The 24517-nt window shown below is 38.3% G+C and overlaps 2 long non-coding RNA genes across 6 annotated transcripts; one reads left to right on the forward strand and one right to left on the reverse strand.

Annotated features, from left to right (window-relative positions):
• Nucleotides 1-307: 307 nt before the first annotated feature.
• On the reverse strand, nt 308-22584 carry LOC133712227 (uncharacterized). The gene is made up of 3 exons (XR_009847238.1): nt 21291-22584; nt 1488-1566; nt 308-516 (listed from the first exon to the last, which is right to left on the reverse strand). It is a non-coding gene; the product is annotated as an uncharacterized LOC133712227 (long non-coding RNA).
• LOC133712113 (uncharacterized) lies at nt 10372-15131 on the forward strand. Of its 5 annotated transcripts, none has more exons than XR_009847163.1 (15): nt 10372-10468; nt 10614-10738; nt 10840-10977; nt 11070-11137; nt 11786-11840; nt 11953-12023; nt 12169-12273; nt 12404-12465; nt 12821-12934; nt 13063-13203; nt 13595-13621; nt 13724-13978; nt 14432-14452; nt 14608-14668; nt 14956-15131. It is a non-coding gene; the product is annotated as an uncharacterized LOC133712113 (long non-coding RNA). The 5 variants fall into 5 exon arrangements; XR_009847161.1 differs by having other exon boundaries at nt 10390-10468; nt 10552-10738; XR_009847162.1 differs by lacking the exon at nt 10372-10468 and having other exon boundaries at nt 10481-10738; nt 10820-10977.
• Nucleotides 22585-24517: the final 1933 nt, after the last annotated feature.

The raw sequence follows: 24517 nt of genomic DNA on the forward strand, positions 1-24517 counted from the left end.
ATCGAACCAAACCTCTCTCTCTCTCTCTCTCTCACACACACACACACACACACACACACACACACACTCATTTGCACATGTGGACTACGACTACAATTGTAGATCTTGTATTAAATCGTTAATTGCTTCAGGGGTGAGCTTCAAATTTATATACTTCCACACTTCAGTTTTCTTTTTCTAGGTATGATCTTTCAAACTCTCAACATGGTATCTATAGAAGATACCATGTGTCACGCCCCGAATTTTGAATAACACATTCAAAATCCGAAACATGAATTAAACAACTTAAACAAATAAACGTTCTGAATTCTTTTCTCAGAAACAACTCCACCACTTACACAAAATTTCCAAATCGGTAAACTTCGAGTTAATTATTACAATTCCCTCTTACAAAGTAAAATTGTAAAACTCTAAACGAGCATAACGAACCTCACAACATAAAATCAGAGTATCACAAGCAGCTACTCTACACAGCTCGATCACCTTCCTGATTCTCCTGTCCTGTAGGATTACCCGCTACACCGTTTGAATAGTGTACCGGGAATTGCAACAACACAAAACCCGGTAAGCTTTTTGCAAAGCTCGTATGAGTAAACAAGAAAGAACTGTTGATTTATTAAATTACAATTCAAGTAAAATTCAACAGTATTACGTCTGCAAAGAGACATCAAACCACTCATGGAAAACCACAAGGAATACATTTTCACAATCCTCAAATCACAATACACCACACTGGTCCTGCAAACACCCAACCCACATAACACCACTCTGGTCCATCCCAATAACACGTTAGAGCTCTAACTGCCTCGTTACCTCTGACACCTTGGCCTAGGGTCAAGCAACGGCAAAAATACTTCGGTTAACACTATAACCGTCGCGCTTTGGACATCCCCGTCCTCAGCACCATATACTTCGGTTAATAATAAACCGTCGCGCTTTGGACATCCCCGTCCTCAGCACACAACTTCGGTTAATAATAAACCGTCGCACCTTGGACATCCCCGTCCTCAGCACACAAACACTCCGGTTATCCTTAACCGTCGAACTTCGGACACCTCATCCTCAGAACCCTACATTCTCTAACTCTATACATCCTCCAATGTAAATCATGAATATTAACAAGAACTCATCAATCATGTTCATCACATATAAATATGGTAAGTCACATGTCAATTCATAATAATTTAATCATCCCAATTTCCACACTCTTCAATGTCACATCATTCCCATATAATCACGTAAATATATATATACGTAATTATCCGCTCAGGGATAATCACTATTACCAACTATAGTTCACATGCAATAAAACCGAGAAATTCATTTGTATAGTAAAAATCATTTTACTTACCCATGGACCGTAGTTGATCAAGTCCATATGATTTTAAAACAAATATTTATTCCATAAATATTTTCACGCAATTACGACAAAATAAGGTAATTAAATTTATTCGGTTCGTAATATGAACCACGTGAGGTTTACTCACCTCTAAATTCCCGCTGCGTCTTCTTAACAGCTCAAAATACAATTTCACGAATCGTCCGCCAAATCAAACCGTCGATCACCTAATCAGACATGACCTTAACTTAGCCAATAACTCAAAAACAAAATCAAACGACAATCCAACGGTCGGATCGAAATTAAATGATGATCCAACGGTCGGATCCTCACAGATCGCCTTTAGGATCATCCTCCAAAAATCATCACGAAGATCCAACGGTCAGATCTTCCTGAATTGTCCTTACTAACATCTCCGCTAATTTATACGAAAATCCAACGGACGGATTCTCACGAATCGCCTCCCTAATCACTGTTTAGCAATTATACGAAGATCCAACGGTTGGATCTTCGCCCATGACCACACAAAGCCACTGGGACAGTCATAAGATCAACATATCAAAACTACAAGTCCATCGGACGGTCCGATCTTCACATATCACAAATCGAACGATCGAAATCGTAAAATTCATAACTTAATCATATGATATCCAAAAATTGTGTATAATATATCAAAATGATCGTATTGAAATATAGAATCTGAAAATGTACAGAAACCATATTTCTGATCCCCGGAGGTGGCCGGAAATGGCCGCCGGAATTAGTGGCAGAGCCGCCGCCGACCAGCGCCAATGGTGTCGGGGCCGGGCTGCCCTTCTTCATCTCATCATGCCTAATGATTTTCCTAACTAGCATGTAAGCTGAAAATGACCGGAAGGAATAGAAATTACCTCAAACCAGTCGGTTGGCCGGAAAAAAACCCAGAAACCGGCGAGCTCCTAGTTCGACGTAAAAACTGCAACTTCAGGCCTCGATACCTTCTGGAAAGTTGTTCAGATCCTCACTCTGAGTTCACCAGTTCAAGAAACACTCAAAACAACGTCTTGTAGCGCGAGATATATCGATCGAAGCTTCGGTTTTCGATTTGATCGGGTCTGGCTTCCAGCCGCCACCACGAGTAGCGCCGCCGTGCAAGGCCACTTCTGGGAGCTTCAGGACGTTGAGGCGAGTTCGGGGATGAAGTTTGGGGGGGATTGGTGGCCGGAAACACGAGGAGGATGAGTTAGTTCGGTTTCGGGTGCAACCGGGTTCGAGCTGGTTTGCCAAACCTTGAGGCCGTGCCGGGGAAAAAGACGACGTCCAGTAGGTAGAGCAGCCTCAGGTGAAGCCAAAGGGAGTGATCCGACGTCTGGAGGTGGTTGATGGAGGAAGAACAGAGTTAGAGAACTAATGCTCTGTTTTTTTTTTGAAGTGAAACAGAGTGAGTGAGAGAGAGATGCTAGTCTGCTTGCTAGCTCTCATCAATTATGCATAAACAGGAAAATAAACAAGTCTCCGAGCTTTACTCCCTAAAATCAGAAAGTTGTCTGCCACCCTTTTTCTTTTATTAACAGTAATTCCACTAAAAGTTGTCAAAACAGGTTATTACACCATGTGACATCTGAAATATATACCAACAGGCTTCCAAAATGACTACCTTCTACTTGTTTACTTCTAAATGCTTCCTTCTTTTATCTGGCATTGATATCCAATATTTTCACTCAATTAAGGGACCTGAGAAAAAGTTTATACAAAAATTTAATATTGCCACCTTTTTGCTGCTTCTGGGTTACCTTGATCGACTATACTTCCTGTAACTTTTGGAAGCCTGAGTTTGTGGCTTTTCAGCAGCTATATCTATCTTTCTTCAGTATGCCCTACTGCAGGGAAGAAAGAGCTAGTAACTGTACTTGTATTTGTATTTAGCTTATTTCCGGAAGCTTTCATTGATTGGCAATGTACTTTCCATCTATGTCGTATTGTGTATATATGGGAAATTCTAGTGTACTGGTGGGTATCTCATACCCACATTTACAAAAGTGAGAACAAATTTTGTTGACAAAATTGTAATTTGAGTCTTACTTTGTGTAATCTTAGTTCTAATAATGATAATTACACCTCTTACGACATTTTACAAGTTTTTGAACAAATTCGTTGTCAATGTTGTAATCTTAGTTCTAATAATGGTAATTACACCTCTTACGACATTTTTACAAGCTTTTGAACAAATTCGTTGTCAATGTTGTAATTTTTGTTTAACTATATGTAAATAGTGTAAATGAATATGGTAACTTTTGTTCTCAATGTTGTAATTTTGGTTCAAATACTTGTAAATTTTTGTTCAAATAGTTGTAAATGAGGATATCTCATACCCACCAGTACATTAGCTTGTCTCGTGTATATATAAGAGTTTCAAGAATATTGGTAATCTTATAATTATGGTTAGAAGCTTAAGTATAGTGCAAAAGACTTTGGCTTGATGTTCTCTTGCGTTAGGGATAATAAGTTACTACAACCCCGGTTTCATGCATCTTCAGTTGCTATAATCTGTTCCTTTTTTTTTTTTTTTAAAGTAAATTACTGCAGAGGGAGCAAGAGTATGGGTTTTCTATATTTAACTGATGTTTATCTTCTGTAATCAATTTATAATTTAGGATAATTTATGGGTTTTCAGTATCTATATATAATACGTTCTTGATTTCTTTCTTCAGTAAACCACTGTGCAAGGAGCAAGAGTATGCAAAGGTACTCTTCATATAAGAATTTTTCATTATTTGTCTATTAGTGACAAGTCAAGCGTGGCATCTATATCAACGATTTCTTTAACATATCTGTTGTCAGTAGTAATTCAATTTCCTTTTCTGTTCTTGTGTTTCCGTGTATGTCCCACTCCATATAGGCGAAGCTTTGTTTCCTTTTTGTGCTTATGCTTTTAGTCATTTAATATACTCCCTTAAATTAAGGTCTAGGTATTGACAATTTATTGGTTTCCTATCCGAATGTCGTAATCCAATGCAAGCATGTAGAGAACTAGAGATGCTTTGATTCTGGTTAAAACAGAAAAATGCAATTTCTCAGAAGTCCTGTGCAAATTGCTAAAGGACTACTATAGATCTTGTTGTGTTAAGGATGCTGTACAGTTGGTGACCCATTACGATGGCGCACTACAATTTCTCAGTATCCTAACCTTGCCACATCTGAAATGACTGTTGGTATTTTTCTGAAATGACTACCTTCTACTTGTTCACTTCTAATAGCTTCTTTCTTTTACCTAGGATTGATATCCAATATGTTCACTCAATTATGGGGAGAATACCAGGACCTGAGAAAAATTTTATCCAAAAATTTAATATTGCCACCTTTTTTCTGCTTCTGGGGTACCTTGATATACTTTCTGTAACTTTTGAAGCATTAAGATTTTCTGATCTCTGTTCACTTTACAGCTGATGCTCAATTAATGAAAACTAAAGGAGATCTTTTTAATGGATTAGCTAACAAGGCACAATATGCTGTTGGGCTTTTCAAGGAAGTCACAGTCTTTATGCTGCTGCTATTATTCAGAAAGCAAATGACCAAGGCTGGACTTAATTTTAATACAGCTCCAAAATTATATGCCAGTGGAAAATTGTACACTTAATTCTGTTTTAGGTTTTTATGTTTACAGATTGTATTATTGGGTTGCTGTAAGACCATCGATACTCTCTTCTCTCACCAGTTGGCATTTGGTATTTTTCTGGGTGTATTCTCTACACTAGTCAGAGCTATTGAAAGGATTTGTGCAACTTTCAACCTTTGGTTGTCTGTGTTAGGGTTGAAGAATGATTGCAAGCCTTAGTTCGTAGCTTTTCCGCATCTATATCCACCTTTTTTCAGTAAGCCCTACTGCAGGGAAGAAAGAATAAGTAATGGTACTTGTTTTTCCATTTAGCTTATTTCTGTATTCTTTCATATATTGATTGCCAATTAATGTTCCATCTATGTCGTATTGTATATAAGATCGAGTTTCAAGAATATTGGTAATCTTTTAATTATGGTCTAGAAGCTTAGAGATGCTGCAAAAGACTACCCTTTTGTGTTTTTGCGACTTTGATCTGATTTTCTCGTGTTAGGGATCAGAAGTTATTACAAGCCTGGTTTCATGAATTTCAGTAGCTATAATCTGTTTTTTTATTTTTTAACTATTTAACTTATGTTTATCTTCTGTAATTATTTCATCAATTTGTAATTTAGATATCAGTGTTTCCTTGATTGTTGTTGAATGGGATTTTTTCTATTTTCAATTTGCAGTCGTTGGTTTGTTCATATGGTTCCTTCCCTTATATATAGACAATCACTTTCATTTAGACTACACTGGTGTTTATTTGTAGTGAAGGTATTTTCCAAGATGGTCTAACAGCATTTTTGTAATTTGTTGCTATTGCTGTTTTCATTCTAAGTTAATGTGTCAGACAAGTTGTCGTTTGTTATTGTCTTCTCTAGTTTTATGCTGTTGCCGTTCTCTCTGAGTTGATAGAATGGTGGATTGCAGGTACGTACAGCTGAAGCCTTTAATGGAACAAATTAATAGAATCAAAGACTTGCTTGCTCCTGAATTTGGAACCTTAGCTCTAACCTTGGGAGGTGCAAGCAAATGCTCAAAGATGTTTAGAGAATGGTGAATCTAGTGCCATTGATATCCTTCCAAATCTTCTGTCTCCAAGATCGAGTTATATTTTTCTGTAACTATAGTTTTGTGCATGATAGATTATATGGTGATGAAATCATATGCAAGTAATTTAATATGCTTGGTCAGCACCTCAAGTTTAATTATTCGGTCTTAATTTCATGGTAGACTTCCTAATTAGATGCTAGTGAATTTAATTTGCACCATTACTTGTGTAGGCAGGAATTTTTTTTCTTCACTAGTTTGATTGCAGTTTTGACTTTTAATCTGACTGAAGTGTTTTATATCAAAGAATGTTGGTTATGCTGTTCCTTACGAGTATTGGATACCAAAGGAAGTTTAACTCATTGATAAATGAACTTGATAGATCCTGGGTTGAAGGCAATGGTAATGATATCAAATAAGCATCATTTGAAGGCAAGGGTTGTACGCTGTTGCGCCTATGTTTACTGGTAAGCAACTTCTTGTTATCATTGAAGTGATAATTGTACAGTTAATTGCGGCCACGGATTGAAAGCCATTTTGTTTGTAGTGCTGGAATATGAAGTGTCTAGCTTGGAACTGCCAGGGATGTTTCCAGCCAAACTTTGTGGATATATGATGTGATTTCAAATGCGTCATTTTTTGAATGGATATCAATTTTCAGAAGCTACGGGTTGGGTTCAATGGGAGTTGTGTTATTTTGGAACTCCTGTAATGCAATTGTCAGATTGTTGTATGCATTTGATAAGTTTTTAATTTGGTTCACTACCTAGGTATATTGTAACATTTGGTTTTTGCTGGGTTTATGCCATATCCATGTAGAAATATGCAGATAAAAGAGAAAAAAATTCACCATGGCAACCCAACACTACCATGCCCTCGGCCTTTAACGTGTCGATGCATAAATGCAGATTAACTTTATGTAATGATCAACTAGTTGAACAGGGTATTGGATCATGAGCCTGTTATTAGATCAAGTTGGTCTCTACACAAAACCTTGTGGGTCTAATGACTATGATCTATTGATTTAAGCAAGTAAAACCTCTGTAATAATAACAGTACTGACAAGTGATTTGGATGCACTGGGTCCCTCTACAGGAAGGTTTAAAATGTTGAATACCCACATCCTGCGTTCGAAGGCTAGGTTGGTTTTAATTTTAATATTTACTGAATTATAAACATGACCAGGGAAGAAGCTGTCATGCCATGTTGGCCATTCAGGCCCCCAACAAATTAATCTCTGGGCCTACGAAGCCTTTAGGATATCACGAACATATACCCACCGTACCCGCTCCATGACACTAGTGAGAGTTGATTGTGTAACCTCGATAGTGTTAATAATTTCAAATAACTAACCAACTATAGCCACAGTTTACTCGCAGGCAGCCATTTGAGATGCCAACAGATTAATCTTTCGGCCTAGGAAGTCTTTAGGATATCACGAACATATACCCACCGTACTCGCTCCATGACACTAGTGAGAGTTGATGACGCAACCTCGATAGTGTTAATAATTCAAATAACTAACAAACTAGCCACAGTTTATTCTCAAGCAGCTAATCCTAGGTTAATACTTGGGCCCTATTGTAAGAACAAATTTGAACATGAATGCAATTCTCCTTAGGATATGACAACGTGTTATAACTTGCAGCATGAGTTATCCGAGATGAACTATGATTCCTAGTCTTTGTATAATTGTGTTTGTGATAAGAATCACACAAACATAAGAAGAAGTCAAAATAACTTGGTAACCAAGTAAATATCATCAAATAAATATATAGTATATCAGTTTGAGTGGAATACATAAGCCTCTTATGGGGAGGACTCTACTTACTCTGTTAACTATATAAACAAGGTCCTTGTGACCTCTCTTGTTACGAGCATTCAGGTAATCTAGCCCCATAGATAGTTGCGAGTTATTGAGAGAATCACAGAAGCTCTTGTTATTCCAGAAATTCTTGTTCTTCAGCAATGGCCTCCTTTTCATCACAAGCTGGTATTGGTCTTCAGCCTGCAAGACGTCCACAAATTGTTTTCTTTATGCACTTGTATCATGATTGATGTGTATTGTTTTGTATGTCTGTTGTGTTTATCTAATTAATATGCAATTGTATGATCTTTAGGTTTTGTCTTTACATTAACAATACACATGAATTGTTAATATAAAGACAAAACCTGAAGATCATACAATTGCATATTAGATAAACACAACAGACATACAAAACAAGGATAACACATCAATCATGATACAAGTGCATAAAGAAAACAATTTGTGGACGTCTTGCAGGCTGAAGACCAATCTTGTGATGAAAAGGAGGCCATTGCTGAAGAACAAGAATTTATGGAATAACAAGAGCTTCTGTGATTCTCTCAATAACTCGCAACTATCTATGGAGCTAGATTACCTAAATGCTCGTAACAAGAGAGGTCACAGGAACCTTGTTTATATAGTGAACAGAGTAAGTAGAATCCTCCCCATAAGAGGCTTATGTATTCACTCAAACTGCTACACTATATATTTATCTGATGATATTTACTTGGTTACCAAGTTATTTGGACTTCTTCTTATGTTTGTGTGATTCTTATCACAAACACAATTATACAAAGACTAGGAATCATAGTTCATCTCGGATAACTCATGCTGCAAGTTATAACATGCACGTTGTCATATCCTAAGGAGAATTGTATTCATTGTATTCATGTTCAAGTTTGTTCTTACACCTATGTCATTATGAAAGGAGATTGCAAATCACCATTTCTGCTCGTCCTATCACCTCCTGATCTCTATGCTCTATTGACCTTGGATGTAGCCCTCTAGGTTAATAATGCCACACTCCAACAATGATACGTAGTTAATTTACTGGGTTGAGTTTTATGAGGTATATGTTCAAATTCTACCAAATGAACTCTCTTAAACCCACATATTTCTCTTTTAGGTCTGAGTAATGAACAACTCCGCTTTGAAAACATTCTCTTTATATTTTTCTCTCACTTATCTTCACCGACTTCAGGGTACTACATCGGGCATCTTTCCTTAAAAAAAATTTATGTGTGTGGGTGTATATATTCATAAAATTATCCCATGACCAAAATGATCGGTCATGTTTTTTTTGTTTTTTTTAGCCAAACAAATGATACATACTCCGTTTTACGGTTTTAGCCAATTCAAACAATTCAATCTATACCAAGTTATTCAGGAATCAACTCTCCCTTTGAGAGAAACCCTAGCTCGGCAGCGACCAAGGTGCAAACTTCTCGTCCGGCGGCGGCCCTGGCACTTCGGCTGGCCTTGGCCTCTCCGATGTCACGTGGTTTTGCTGCCGGACGGGGACTGAATTTTAGGGTTCAGGTAGTCCTTTGATTGGGTTGCTCATGTGTTCTGGAAGGTGAGGGTCGGGTTTGAGTTTCTGGCAGGAGATCTCTGGGAGGTGGACGATCCCGTATTGTTGGAGGCTTGGATTGATGGCCCGATCTGTGGCGGCGTCGATCGGGTTCGATGAAATTGAGACGGATTTGTGGTGCTGCAGCTCGTGGAGGCGCTGGTTTCGTCGTGTTTCTTGTGGCGGCGTGTTTCGTCGGGTTTGCAGGAGTGGCGAATTGTGGCGGACTCGGGTCGGTGGGGATATGACAGAGCAAACACTGGGGCATGACGCAGCTTGTGGCGGTGGTGGTTTTGTTGTATTTCTTGTGGCGGCGTGTTCGTCGGATTTTCAGGCGTGGCGAACGGTGGCGGACTCGGGGCGGCGGGAACATGACGGAGCAGGCAATGGGGAGGGGCTGCGCTGGAAGTTGGTGGTCTGGAGGGGGTGGCCAGATCTTGGGCCAAGCCAAGCCTGTTGGGCCTTGAGTGGGCCTTCTTCTTGGGCTACTTGGGCTGCAGAATTTTGGGCTAGGGTTGTTTTGCCCTAGGCCCATCTCTATGTTTTTAGTTAGTCTAATTACAATAATTCCTTGTATTAGGAAGCTAATGCACGTTCTGTGCACTCTATGTATCTCTAGCGCCTCTGGAGTAGTACCAAAGGAGGATCTCCGCTATGTCTACGTCCATGACATGTCTAATGACACTACAAAAAAAAATTGCAATGGCTACCGCAGTTAGCTTCGGCGCAAAAATGCCGTCGCCATTGGTCATAGATTTGCTACGGGAAACAAGGCGTCGCAAAATTAAAATTGATTTGCGACGGCAAATTAACGCCGTGGCATAAAAACTAATACAATTGCGACGGCATCTTCAATGCCGTAGTTAAATTTGTCCCGATTCTTGCTATGCTATAGTTGCCGTAGCTTTTTTTAGTTTTCTTCCGGTGCAATATTAGTTGAGCTTGTTATTTTTATTTTTCATTTTTATTAAGGAAATAATGGTGCCGCTTACTCTCTAAAAACCCCTTCTCTCTCTCTCTCCTTTTCTCTTTTCTCCGGATACGATCGACGACTTCGAGAGGGGCGTAGAGAGAGGGCCCTCTCTTTCCCGCCGCCCAAAAATCTCTGCCGTTGATTCAATTCCGGTAAGTTCTTCAAACCCTAATCTCACCAATTTTCCTTTACATTACGGAATCAAATTTGAACGGAATCAAAAACCCCAAATCAGGTATGTGAAATTCATGTAGTTGATGATTCGCTGGCCTTAGGGTTCGTGTCATCTTATCTCAGATCTACTTGCAAATGGCTCAGATCTACCTCCATCTTTACCTCCTTGGCGGCTCTCTCACAGACCAAAGGAAGCCATGGCCGCCGTGCATGTCGTATCCTGCCCTCCCCGGCTTGGCAGTGAATCGGTAACCTTTCTCCTCTCTCGTTCGTCAAGTGTAGCTTCTTTTAGGTTAACACCTTTTATCTTCATCTTCCTCTGAATTCAGTTTGGTGGCACATGAATTAGAATTAGGTCGAATATATTCTCGCATAGATTCACATGAAAAACCCAGTCCAGACTATCTGCTGCAACAATGGCTGTAGGGGAGCCCAGAGCACCAAAGTAATAAATTCACATCTCCATGTTTGGGCTTTTCCTCAGAAGGTAACCCAACTCAGTTTTCTACTGTTTTGCTAGTGTAATTTTTTCTTTTCTTTTTGGGTAAGTTAAATTGGGATTGGATTTTGGGTTTTTAGGCTGCTGGTATCCTTACTTTCCTGGCCAAGAACCCACCTTGTCTGGGGATATCGATTTGTTGCTTCAGGTATGGCTTTCATGAACCCACTAGTATTCCGATTATGTCTTACCCTCTAGTATTTTTCTTTTCAATTTTGTTTGTTGCTCATTTAGAATGTTCAGTTACTGCACACCATGTGTTTGAAGTTTTGCCTCAAAGACAGCACCCAAGCTGAACCAGTGGGCTATTCCATGATTTTCGAAAACCCTATACTTCTTGTTTTACTCTCGGTTTTTGATAGCTTAAAATAGACTCTTCAATGATCATTTTGAGCTTGGTTTCATGAAAAACGGAGTTAAAATGAAATACTTATGCCATTTTGAAATTACTGCACTGTTTCAGAATTTATGCAGAAATCAGTATTTTCTGCTACTTTGGATTCTTGTTTGACCACTCATTTGAACTGCAAATGACCTGAAATTTTGCAAAATAGTAGCTTTACATGTCTACTTCAAATCTGGAGAGTTTTGCATGAAATCACTGAAAGAGTAGTTGGCGGTGAATTTTTCTTTCTTGCTACCAGTCTTCTGAAATTTTCTCAAATTTGCAGCAACCTTGTTACGAAACAATCTGTTTGAAAGGCTTTCACACCTTTGTCAGTTCTTGAATTTTAGTATGTTAAAATAGACTGAATATTAACATTCTTATCTGGATTTCTTGTTAACACTTAAGCAGGTTTGTAGAGAAAACAACAACCATGGGTCTAGAAGAATGCTATTCACATCGATATGTAAGTCTAATATCACAAGTGTAATGTAATTGGTGGAGAGGTGGACCAAGTGTTTGTTGTTCCTGTTTTCATGTTTTTCAGCGTGATTAATATGAATTTTTGGGTTTTTAAGCTGCTGGTAAATATCCTTACTTTCCTGGCCAAGAACCCACTTTGCTTGGGGATATCGATTTGTTGCTTCAGGTATGGCTTTCATGAACCTCCCTATGTGTTTGCATGTGGAAAAGTGTAAAGAGGCCGAAGATGTCCACCATGGATGCCATAAACACTTGTCACATTTGTTTCAAGAGGTACGACCTGAATGTGGACCTTTTGGATATTCATGCAGACAAAAGCACATTTCATCATTTTGATAAGTTCAATCTGAAGTACAACCACTGTGGTCAAAGTAGGCTCAGGGAGATTTTCCTTAAGCAGGATAATCTTATCCAAGGTATAATTGTTTATTGGCTTACTTGCTCTTTTCATAGTTAAGTATTGGATTCTCAAGCCATGGCTTTTGAGATGTTATTTCTGTCAAGTCTTAGAGGCATTAATTTTCATGATTATCTTTTGTTGAATAGGCTGTTTCCTTGCTGAGCTGACAAAGCAAGTGTTTTCTGATCTTTCTGCCAGTAAATATCAGGTGCTTTCATGCTCTGCTACTTTTGTATAGGTTTTAGTGGTTTTATTTCCCTTTTTTTTTAATCATCAATTATGAAGAATGCTAGACTGCTAGTGTGGATTAACGCTCCAACTATTAATTAATTCATACATACTTTAATTTCCCAATCTGTTGGATATAAATACTAGTGTTTATAATAATTTAGATATCTGGATCAAGTTTAGGTTTCTGAATTATCCTTCCTTGCCTCTCTGAATGTTCATTGATATGGAACAAATGACCACTCCCTCTCCATTCCTTCTTGTTTGTTTGTCTTTCTTATTTCTCTGCATGTCCAGATTGGCTCCTTGCCTGATGCTCTATTTTAAAACTGCAGATGGCTGAGCACAGAATATCAAAATATGGCAGGAAGCAAAGTGAGTGGGACCAAATGGCTAGTTGGATAGTGAACAATGAATTGTACAGTGAGAATGTTGTATGGTTGATATAGGTAAATGCAAGATTACCTTTCAGAAATAGATCATATGAATTTGGGGGTTCCAGTAACAATGTTAGATTTAGGGTTTAGGATTCTGTAAAAACTTGAATTCTTATTACGCAATTTTTGTCTTCTTTCAGCTGCCACGGCTGTACAATATATACCAGGAAATGGGGATAGTCACATCATTTCAGAACATTCTTGACAAAATCTTTAAACCGCTGTTTGAGGTTACCATAAATCCAGATTCCCACCTGCAGTTGCAGGTTTTTCTGAAACAGGTTAGCTATCTCTTTGTTAAATTTTCTTTTTTATTGAACTTGTAGCTTAGTTAGGCTAATATACACGCTCAGGATTGAATGGAAGTCTTTAAATTACGCTCGGTATTATAACTGGATTTTACATCAAGTATTCCCCTTGATGATAAAGTTGATGATCGGGAGCGAAGCTAGTAAGCTACTAGTTTGTGTATATGAGCAAACTACAATTCAATCCATTGTTTCCTCATCATTTTCTGCACAGGGCATGAATATCAAATTTTTGACCTTACATTTTTCTATAAAATTCATGTTGTCTCTGGTTCATATTTGTTCTGGTTTTAGGTAATCTGTACAGATGTATGCATGTTTGTAGTTCGACTTAACCAAATCTAATTTTCTGGTGATTGTATAGGTGATGAAGATGGAGGTTGACTACAAAGTAAGTTCCCTTTGTACCTTCCTCCTACATATTTATTTTCATTTTATTTTGAATCAATTAATGCTTGCATTTTTATTTGCTAAACTAACTGTTGTAATTTAGGTGGTATTAATCGGATTTTCTGCAGACATTGGATACTTATTAGGAGATCAACACGAGCATTGCAGGTCTGTCGAACAAGGAAATGCAGAACCTTCAAAGGTAGCCGAACACGGGCAGCTTTTGTCTTTATTATTGGATTTTGCTTGCTGGATCTTGCCAAGTTAGAAGGAAGGGCTGAAATTCAAGAAATTCACTTGCTTCTTCGATTCCTGCTGAAGGAAGGACTGCACCTACATATATATGTTAATTATGCTGGTAAATAGTTTCTATCTCTCTACTCAAAAGTTCAAAATTTGAGTTTAGTTGTTTTGGGGAGAGAATGTAATACATGGTTTTGGAATTTGTTGATGTAATGTTGGATATCTGGGTTTAATGGAAAATATATTCTTCAATTTTATCTCTCTATCCATACCTTACCATAAATTTTACTACTGCTAATGGCTAAGATTACTCTATCACTTAATTACTCCTCCTGTCTCGACCTTTTTTTCCTTTAATGGGAATGAATATATTTAGAAGTATCAGGTCTATTTAGAAGAGGTATTGGCTAATGCAGTCATGCATCTTCTGTTGGACTTCGAGCTTCTTGAAATAGTCACACTTCATGTAACTATATCTCTGTTTTTATGTTTGTTTCATTGATGTTGGTTTCTTGATTGCTTTCTCTTTTGATTCTTTGTTTTGTTTTCTGCTTTATTGTTGTTTCAGAGATAACCCAATTCCTCCCAGGTTAGTTACTCATCATTCATGGTAAACCGATTCCTCCCTAGTTTTGTCATTATAATCTACAGTTGATTGGAAATTTAACATTGTCCCTAGTTTTACTGAATTCTATTAATCGTATATGTAATATGACTCTTAACAATCTGCCTTGGTAAATGTAGAGGTCAGCCAGATAGTATTGTGCAGGACATTTAAAATATGGTTCGCTCCTACATTGAGAAGGTAAAGTCCATTGAAATTTTGATCTGCTTTCTTCTTCTTCTTCTTTGTTTTTATTTTTTATTTTTTATAATTCTCTTTTTTCCCCTGAAGTTGTAAAAGAAACACTAGCTTTGATGACACTTGGTTTGAAATTTCCTCTCATACTGCCATTCTCTTTGTAATATGATTATAAAGAATGGTGCAACCTGCGATGTTCATTATTGAAATTGGGTTATGGTGTGACATTGAAAAAGGGTGATATGCAAAGCCATACATGATATATCAATTTTCTTTTTTTGATGTCTTAGGTTCCAGATGCAACTAGTAATCATGAAATTCGGAGGGAATCTGTAGGAGAAGAAGGGAATCCAGATTCAAGCTGTGATAGAGCAATGGACTGAGTTTCAATATGTTCATATTCTGATAGTGCAACATTGGAATTTTTGTTAAGTGTTACTCTTGTTTGTTTTCATTAGGTGCTGGGTTTTGGGCATAACTTTGTATTTCTTCTAATTACATATTTGGATGAATGCAGCAACTTAATTACATTGCTATGAAATAGATGAGTTAATGAACAATATGTGTTGTGTATTGATATTTTTATCTCATTTTTGGATGTTGCAAAAATACAGGTTTTGTTAAAAAAAAAAAAAAAATTGCTGGTTGGCTACTAGCATCGGTGAATTGCCGTAGCCAAGAATATATTTTTATATAACACATGAAGCTACGGCAACGAGACCGTAGCAAAATTTGCTATTGAAAAATTAGCGGGAAGCAAATTTAGCAGGAAAATTTTTAGGCGGGAAACAAATTTGGCAGGAAAATTTTTTGGCGGCAATATATTTATCACAATATTAATTATGCTGCGACGGAAATTTGCCGTAGTAAATTTTGTAATGGCAACGGCATTAGGGGTAGCATGAAACCGTCGCAGAGTAAGTGTCGCAAATCACTTTGCCGTCGCAAACCACTTTTGCGACGGCATTTTGCCGTGGCTATTGCAATTTTTTTTTGTAGTGTGAGTAGGTCTATTATAAGTATCACTGTGAGTACTACCACTATCTTCTTGTCTGTCTGTACATGGCAGCGGAAGGGTATGTAACGGCCTATTCTGGCTTTAGATGAATATATATATCTCCACCCGGATTTGGGTTTGGTTAAAAAAAAAAAACAATTCAATCTATTCTTTTCCCAACAATTATAATTCCTTTTTTATCTGGCCAAGAAATATGTATTTTTGGCCCATTTCTTTTTTGGATTTCTCAAACGAGGGGGAAATTTATGATTTATCATCACATACATGATTAGACAACTATGCCCCTGTGATGCTTCCAGAACCTCCCGTCTTCACTCCAAATTCCCTATAAAAGCTCTCTCGGCCAACACGCGAAAGAGCCAAACCCTAGAGCATCTCCAACAGTGATAGCTATCTTCATAGCTAAAAGTAGCTAAAACTGAAATATAGTTAGTTAAATATTGAGTTATGCTCCAGCAGAATACCTAAATTCCAAGTTAAATTTAACTTTTAGTTAAATTCTCTCTCCTCTCTAGCTAAATATAGCTAGGTTATTTAGCTAAAGTTAAATTTAGCTTTTGTTTGGCTAGTCTGCTGGAGATCAAACTTAGCCTAAAATTAGTTAAATTAAAAAAAAATTTTGAAATAAATATTATGTTGGAGATGCCAAGAAAGTAAGAAGCAGAGAGCCGTCATCGATCCAAAATGGTGAAGGTTCAGAACCATCAGCTTCTTCACCTTCCTTGCACAGTTCAAGATGAAGATGGTGGTGATAGTACCAGAGAGTCTCACAAAGGCCTCAAATTATCATGATTATTGATTTTTTTTTTTTTTTTTCTCTTTTTCCTTTACGTCTGCAATATAGACCGGCATCCAATGGTCATTATTCTGACAAGTCGAAAGAGATGATGCTGGCAAGTGGCCGGATCGGCATGGGAAAGATCGATCTGCTACTTCATCTCTTTTCCTGCTCGGAAGGTCGACGCTCATATGACCCCCTGGACACCATGGGACGAGTCTTATGACTTTGGAGGCTACAGGATCAGTGCTTGAACATATTGAACAAACAAGACTCAAGGTAACCCGCCTCGAACACAAATTTAAGTGATCTTACAATGGCTCTTCTCAAGCTTGCATGATGACCCCTAGGGATATGACAAATTCCGGTGAATAATTTTGTGAAACTCTTAGGGTTTATGTTGCAATTTTCATCAAATTCTTTGTTGTCCATTGTTCAAATACATTACTTCATGCATCAAATGAGTAGGAATTGGATTACCATTTAGTGTATTATTTTCCATTGATACCCATTTGAAGTCATCAAACACGCACACCTTTACATTGTATTTTTTTATGCTTGATTGAGATTATATGCTTACTTCTGTGCTTTGGAAGGCCAGATATTGAATAATAAAGTTTGTGCAACTGCAGGTACATATATTTAGATCAGCAGAGCTGTTTCCCAAAGTTCAAGCGGAGAGCCTAAGCAGTCTTGAGAAGAAGAAGCAGGAGCAGAAGAGTTGAAAGGTAGAGGCAAATCTAAGCAGAAGAGCAGAAGATCTAACCTTAAATAATTCTAGAGCATTTCTGTAGTGAAACTATTCAGTTTTTAAAGAAAGAGGCAAATCTATGCCAAAGAGTTGAAGTCCAACTTGAAGAGTTGGAAGGACAAAAGAAGCACTGGACGGGTGCTGCCATCCATGTGACGGATCAACGATTTACCAGAAGCGAACATCTTACCGGAGGAAAATGAAATTAATTTAGATTTAGTTATAGTTATAGTTGAGTGCTGGGTTAGTTAGTGACTTAGTGCTGACTGTTGAGGTATAGATCTGTTGTTTTTGAAGGCTCATTTGGTTGTATATAAGTTTATGATTGTAATCTGATACCACTCAATGAATCATAATGTTTCTTTCTTCACTAGCATTGTTCACACACCATTTTCCCTCTCCTAAGTGTATCTCTGTGTGCCATTAGTTCTTCAAGCACCATACAACTCTTTTGTATTAGTTTCTGCCGGAACAGAGGATGAACTTGGTCAAACTTGATGATGTTGACTCTCGTGTGCACTTCACATTCACAGACGGCCTCCTTTCTTGTAAGTAGTATCTCTTGCTTTTGGTTATTGCTATTTAACTATTTATGAAAAGTATTATAATCTACCCATTGTGATATCTACCAATGGATTGTTATCTTAAATTCTTAATCCCAAGTGGATGATCTCTCAAGCTCATAATGCACTCCTTCTCATTTGCTTTAGAATCATCAAATTGCTATTAAATAAGACCAAAGTTAAGCTAGCCTCTATTAGGTACGTATGTGGCATTGTGTGCCACTTTGCCTTCTTAATTGAATAACAAATGTATGAATATTTCATGATAATATCAATATAGGATTCAATAGTGAGTCGGTATTCATTATTGCATATTTGTGACAAGACAAGCTTGACATCTATAACAGCGATTTCTCTAACATCTATTCTGTTTATGTTTTCTTTTTTGCTCTTATGCTTCTAGTTATTTAATACTCCCTTAAATTAAGAATTGTCTGAACAATATGCTTATATAAACCATTTAAATTAGAGTATTGCTGCGAGAGAGAGCGCGCGCGCCCACACACACATATATATATATCATTATCTAACCATGGTGCTGACAACTTCTCAAAGGCAAACTCTACCTATGTGAGAGATTTGGTGATTTGTATATCTGATTCAAATAGTTTCATTCTTATAACCTAATATATATGCTTTTGCGAAATTAGTACTATTAAAAATGTGACCCATGATCATCCATGTTTGCTATGGTGCCACTTATTTCCCGATAGAGCATAATTTGACTCATAGCAATATGTCATTATTAAGTTAATCATTCCACATTGGGCATTAAATGGACAGGACAATAGAGATTTGATAACTATTCTGAATTTTCTTAATTAAACTTGCATTTTATGTTTCTATCTTTTACTTTTCAGTATACACGCACGTTCATTTATATACACAAATCATGCATATCTTAAACTTTATTTTCTTTATCTTCTTCAAGTTATAGAATTTAACATTAATAGTTTAAAATATAGATCAGAGTTTTCTTTTTGAAGCATGTAAAATGAAAAATAGATCGAATAGAACGAGCTAATGATGAAACAGGCTATATCGATCACTTGCTTACAAATCTATTTCTCATAAAGTCAAAAGTAGTCCTATACCTTTGTTTTCTTTCTCCTCCCAGAGTTTTATTATGTCACCTAGATTCTAAGTGTAGTGTTTCATAACTTTGCTTGAACAAGTTCTGTTGGATGTATACTCGGTGGCCAATTGTATTTTATTTTTTCACAGAGATAAGCAACAGAAGTGGAAGAGTATCTCTTGTTTTTCATTTCCATTCACATAAGAATGAATACTATGATTCGCATTTCGAATGGGCATGAATACAGCATCTATAGGATAACTGCCGTCTTGAAAGTTATTTGGAGAGCAACATCAAGCTTATCGGCAGCGGAGTGGATTGTAGGGACATGCCTCCAAGTATGGGGCAGCTAGCCAGCTACACACACTCCGGCTGACATATTTGGGAATGTGATAGATCATATATCAGGTTCTTCTAATTCAACTTTACCTTTTAGGTCTCAATTTGCAGTTATGACTTATGATACATTAATTGCAGGTACTAAGTCATTATTAAAATGATACATCAGTTTATGATGGCTGATGTTGTTGTTATTGCTTACTGTACTACTATTGTGCTATATATACTTACTATTGTTGTCACGCCCCGAATTTTGAATAATAAATTCAAATCCGAAACCTGAATAATTACAATTACAAAAAACCAAATCTCGAAACTTCGAGTTCATTATTACAATTCACTCTCACAATATATTATAAAGCTCAAATGAGCATAACACACCTCACAACTTACAATTGTTGTAAAACTCTAACAATTGCTCTAACCGCACGATCACCGTCCTGGTTCTCCTGTCCTGTAGGATTACCCGCTACACAATTTGAATAGTGTACCGGGAGTTGCAACAACACAAAACCCGGTAAGCTTTTTACAGCCAGTATGAGTAAACAAGAAAGAACTGTTGATTTATTAGATTTCAAGACTACCACAAACCCACGTTACTTTCTCACTCTTATATATATATATAGCCACTTATGAGTTACTCTCAATTTAGCTCATAAGATCACTCACTCTCATATATATATATAGACACTTATGAGTTACTCTCAATTTAGCTCATAAGATCACTCACTCTCATATATATATATAGACACTTATGAGTTACTCTCAAATTCGCTCATAAGATTTCCCAACATTTGGTAGACAGACTCATATATATATATAGACCCTTATGAGTTACTCTCAATTTCCCTCATAAGGTTACCATATATATATTGACACTTATGAGTTACTCTCAATTTCACTCATAAGTTCACTCCACATTTGGCAGACAGACTAGAGCTCTAACTGAACGTAACCACTCGTCCGGCCACAGACGTGATTACGATTTAATACTATTAATAACCACCAGCCCGGTACGAGAGCGTGATTCACTAATAGATGCCATGGTCACCTCGTGACCTAGTGATCTCCACAGATCACAACAATTTATTGTTCCTCAACAATAAAACTCAACACCTCTCACAATATATTGTTTCTCAACAATAAACTCAATATCTCTCACAATATATTGTTTCTCAACAATAACTCAACACAACTCCAACAATACATATTATTTCACGTAATAATATATATACAGACATTCACACAGGAATGTCTAGTAACACCAACAATAGTTCATATGATTGCAACAAAATAAAGCAATTAATTGTATTGGGTTCGTAATATGAACCACGTGAGGTTTACTCACCTCGATAATCCCGCTGCGTCTTCAATTCAGCTCAAAATACGATCCACAATCGTCCACCAACTCAAACCGTCAATCACCTAGTCAGATACGATCTTAACTTAGCAATCATTCATAAACCACACATATACGGAAATCCAACGGTCGGATTCTAATTTAATGATGATCCAACGGTCAGATCCTCACGGATCGCCTTTAGGATCACCCTCCAAAAATCATCACGAAGATCCGACGGTCGGATCTTCCTGAATTGTCCTTACTAACATCTTCACAAATTTATACAAAAATCCGACGGACGGATTCTCACGAATCGCCTCCCTAATCACCGTTTTGCATTTATACGAAGATCCAACGGTCGGATCTTCGCCCATGACCACACAAAGCCACTGGGACAGTCATAAGATCATCGTATCAAAACTACAAGTCCATCTGACGGTCCTAACTTCACATATCACAAATCTAACGATCGAAATCGATCGAAACTTAAAAATTCATAACTTCATCATACGATATCCAAAAATTATGAATTATATATGCAAACGATCGTATCGACACGTAGAACACAAAAATGGACAGAAACTGTCCTTGGGGTGGCCGGAGGTCGCCGGAAACCACCATCACAGTGGCGGCACCGCCACCCATCCAAAGTCAAAATTAGACAAAACTCCCAACATCAAAGTCCTTCAACTCAACTCCAATTTCACTTTTCATAACTACACCAAAGTCAGATTATAAGCCAAAAGAGTCGAATTTTACCTCACAACATTTTCAGATCGGATGAACCCTAGTTTCAAAAGTTCCAAAATTCGATCTCCACAGATCGAATCATTGCAAGCCGTTTTGAGGACAGCATCTACGTCTTCTGGGCTAGAAAAGCCCTCAATAATCACGAGCTAAGGTGGCCGGAGCTGGGAGAATGAAGGCCGGCGACTGGAGGTAATTTCAGCTCGGTGGCGCAACTTCCCGGACTTGTAGCAGCCTTCACCGTGCTTCCCGTGCTATATGGCTTCCACAGACGTGTAGGAGGGAGTGTGGTGAACAAAACCCACTGAAGAAATCGACCTATGGTGGCCGGAAGGTGAAGAAATCGGCCGGCGAAGGTGGTGGCTGCGTGGGGGCTCGGGCAGGAAGAGAGAAAACTGAGGGTTCAGGTTTTGGTTTTCCAAATTTTCTGTCCTTCCTTGCAATTTCCGAAAATAGAAATATATTTATACCAAAATGGAAATATCTTCAAAAATCCATAAATATTCACACGAACTCCGATTTTCGCGTTCTACATATGCACGAGTTCGTATCGACGAGCTCTACGACTTTCATGAAGGAAGTTTTCCGAAATTCCATACGTATAAAAAGTCAATTTTTGAGACGCTCCTAAATACGTACGATTTCGAAATAAAATCGTTCGAACTAATTCCACAACTTCTCCAAGCTTCGTACTCGCTCCTACTATCGTGAAATCATTTCTAAAAATCCACGGAATTTAATTTGGATTTTCCGGGGTATTACAGTCTACCCTCCTTAAAGAAATTTCGTCCCGAAATTTGAGCGTAAGTCAATTCCTCTCGATTAAGGTTGACCTAACCATAGAATCTCCATCTCTTCCAAATCTGTAGTAATCTACAGAGCCTCAGCTCTTTGTATAAAAATACATTCCTATGGCCACTAAATCCTTTCATCACAAACGTAAACTCACACAACAACTGCTCAACAACACTCCACATCACATACACAAAATCGTCACATGGATCATCTCATAGATCCTCACATAGATCTTCACATAGATCTTCACATAGATCATCACTCTGTACTGGCATACAAGCACAGTAAACACTCCCACAAAGTGTTTCGCTACTCAATTAGCATCACGGTAAATCTCCATAGTAAAACTCAAGCATGCACCTTTCTTCACAACAATAGAGATGCATCACTCAAAACAAATCATCCCCAAAAGCACGCCAATAAAATATGTCACCCAGTGACGATGACTTGGGCTTGTTCAATCCTTGGGCTAAGCATTAGGGCTGGCCAATTGGGCCTGAAGAAATCGGACCATCCACATTTCGAACTGGCCCAAACCACTTTGGGTTTAACATTTGGGCCTACTATTCGGGCCGAACAATTGGGCTTACCATTTGGGCCTACCATTTGGGCTTACTATTTGGGCTTACTATTTGGGCTTACTATTTGGGCTTACTATTTGGGCCTACCAATCGGCCCACCAACTTCCAGCTCGGCTACGGTATGAAATTGTACATACCGTATATACGTATGCATACCGTACAGATCGTATATACGTATGCATACCGTACAACTGTATATTCGTATGCATACCGTACAGACCGTATATACGTATGTATACCGTACATACCGTATATACGTCGTATATCAAGCATATACGAGATCCAAAAATATTTGTAAGAGGTAGGGTTCGAACTCCCGACCTCAAACACGAAGGTTTTGCTCCCAACCACTGAAGCAAGAGCTGCCTTCATTAATATATGCTCACGTGTTATATTTATTATGTCATAAGCGACATAAATAAAATAACGGGGGAGGCAAGGTTCGAAACCTCAACCTGCCGCACGAAACCTTTGTCCCCCAACCACTGGAGCACAAGCTGTGCTTAATATAATGTGTACAAATTTTATACTTATTATGTCATAAACGAACATAATAAAAATAAACAAGAGGCGAGGTTCGAACCTCAGACCTCTTGTACACGAACTGTACACTCAACCACTCGAGCACGGCTGCTCACGTTATTATCCATACCAATCCTTTTATTTAAACCAACTGTTTCAACTGTTTCAACAATTCGGCCCAAAACATCCAAGACTGTTGCAGAAACCCAGCCCAACGTATCCAAAACTGTTACAGAAATCCGGCCCAACTCATCCAAAACTGTTTCAGAAACTCGGCCCATCATGTCCAAAACTGTTTCTGAAACTCGGCCCATCAGGCCTCCACCCACAGCTACAGTGATGCCTTGATCCGAGACAGGCCCAAGTACGGCCCACTTGTGTCACGGCTTATCCCTTCCGTGATTTACGGCAGTCAAATCTGCTTTCGGCTAAAGCTGTCTGCCACAGCATCTCGAGGTTCGGCCTGTCCCCTTACACGCTCTCCACGCGCCAACAACTTTTCCGGGTTTTCGGATGACTTTAATCCAACGCGTGGATTCAAATTCTGAGATCGTTCATCCAACGGTGGAGATCTGCTCACCTTGTTCTATAAATAGGTGCATTCTGGGGAAAAACTGTTCACTCCAAAAGAAAAGAAATTTTCTTCCGAGCTCAAGCCTTTCTCTCTCAACTCTTCAGCCTTTCTCTTCTCAAATCCTTTCTTCATCAATTTCAATCCTTCTCTTCTGATCTTCTCTCCCATCTAGTTGATTCAATCCCATCTTTCCTCTGAACTTTCAGATCTTCAATCTTTTCCTCCAAATCTTCAATCCTTCTTTCTCAGATCTTTTCTTCCATTTGAAGATTCGATCTCATCTTTCCTCTGAGAATCTCAGATCTCCAATCACCAGTTCAACAACTCCAATCCTTCTAACAAAATCTCCCTCAAACACTAAACCATGTATTCCTCGATTTCCACATCCTCTCACCCCATGACCCAAGAGCCACGAACTCTGCAACTAATGGAGCTCCAAACCCCGCAACAAATGGAACCACAACAACAGCAACCAACAGAGGAGGGAGGAAACACCCAAGCAGCTGGAAGTAGTGCCAACATGGATTTCTGGCGAAGCCGTACCAGGTGGATTCCTACTCCAGAACAAATAAGAATCCTCAAGGATCTTTACTATGTCAAGGGATTTAAGTGCCCAACTACAGAGCAGATTCACGAGATCTGTCTCCAGCTGAACCAGTATGGGTATGTTGAGGGTAAGAACATTTACTTTTGGTTCCAGAACGTCAGGGCTCGAGAGAAGCAGATGAATAGGTGTAATCAGGCTGCTCCAGTGCCCATGGGAACTA

The sequence above is a fragment of the Rosa rugosa genome, chromosome 5, assembly GCF_958449725.1.
Source record: "Rosa rugosa chromosome 5, drRosRugo1.1, whole genome shotgun sequence".
In the NCBI taxonomy this organism is placed as follows: domain Eukaryota; kingdom Viridiplantae; phylum Streptophyta; class Magnoliopsida; order Rosales; family Rosaceae; genus Rosa; species Rosa rugosa.